The following is a 1,612-nucleotide window of genomic DNA, read 5'->3' on the forward strand; positions in this document are numbered from 1 at the left end:
AGCCCTACATTTTCTACTATCCTGTGTTTTGGCACTGTTCCAGGAGTTAGAATGAGTGACACCTGAAAAAATTGTTGGTGAGTCTGATGAGTATTCACAGTACTTCTGCATTGCTGTATGACCCTGACTCTGCAAACTCACTCAACACAAAACAGATTCAGATTCCTGGTCTACATCCAACCTTTCGGTAATGTTTCATAAAGAAGTATGAACAAATAGGTATGGTTGGCATAATTGATTTTGTGTATTCAAAAGAAACTCTTATTTTAATATTTAGGATATCTATCCAATAATATGATAATATGCAAATTGTTCGGGATGCCATCACATAATGACCGATCAGCAGGCTGTGTCCCCTCCCCCTGCGCTGGCCTGGAGACATGAGGCACGTGTCCACAACTCTAGCAATGGGCCCTGGGACATGAGGCTTGCATCCCCACCACTGGAAATGAGCTCAGGATGTGAGGCTCACTTTCCCACCCTCTATGCCGGCCTGGATACTTGAGGCTTGCTTCCCCATCCCCGGCTATGAGCCCAGGGAGGTGAGGCTCACACCCCTGCCCCCTGAGCCGGCCTGGAGGTCCACAGGCATGCAGAGGTCCAGAGGCCTCCACCACAGCCCCGCCCAGGGGTCTGCAGGCCTCCCTGGCTCCAGCCTACCTCTTTGGGGCAATCCATCAAGGAGCCCCGGATGGCTGGGCGGGGCCTACATCTTTGGGGCAATGGATCATGGGGCTCCCGCACTGTGACAGGGCACCTGCCAGGCTGGAGGACTGCCCCTCCCCCCGCCCCGAGTGCACAAATATCATGCACCGGGCCACTAGTAATATATAAAAGCAGTAATAAATAAAAACACACACAGGAATATTGGAGTTTTTAAATGGCTCTTCAAGAAATTGCCTATCTTGTCTGTATTGCCTCTTTCCTTCCATTTCTTTGTTCCATTCTCCCTTCTTTCATCTCTCCTACCTTCCCATTTTCCCTATGCATTCTTAATGTAGTCTGATTTTATATTATTTTTTAGTTTATTACTTGAATTTTTATAAAACAGATATCTAGATCACATAAGTTTACATATTTTTTATTATTTGAGGTTTGATATTTAGGAGTCTAAATAACTACGTTATCCTGTGTATGGTCCAAGGATCCTCTATGTGGTAGCTAAACTGCTTCCTTTACATTTATTGCTTCCAATTTTTTTTTCTCTAAACCTAGGTAAAATAGTGAAGAAGGGCCCCTCAGTGAACTGTCAAACACAGACTAACCTACTGACATTTTCTTTTCCTTTTATGGGGTAGAATATGAAAAGTAACCATTGCCAAAGTGAACTAATGAGTATATTAATATTTATAAGGTGATCATTAAAGCATTAACTCTAATTTGAATGATAATGCTATGGGCAGAATTGCCACTGTATTCATTTCCATGCTCAGACTTGATCTCTGTAAGAAAAAAAAAACATTGCCCAAACCAACTCTCTCTTCATCTGAACAAGGCACCTTGCTAATCACTAATGGAACACATTCTTGACTTGATTGCACTGTGGGAAGATAATCTTTCTTTTATATATTACTATCGTTTACTTTTGCTTAATATTCAGGTCATAGAAAGT

The sequence above is a fragment of the Myotis davidii genome, unplaced genomic scaffold (genome assembly GCF_000327345.1).
Source record: "Myotis davidii unplaced genomic scaffold, ASM32734v1 scaffold11, whole genome shotgun sequence".
Classification (NCBI taxonomy): Eukaryota; Metazoa; Chordata; class Mammalia; order Chiroptera; family Vespertilionidae; genus Myotis; species Myotis davidii.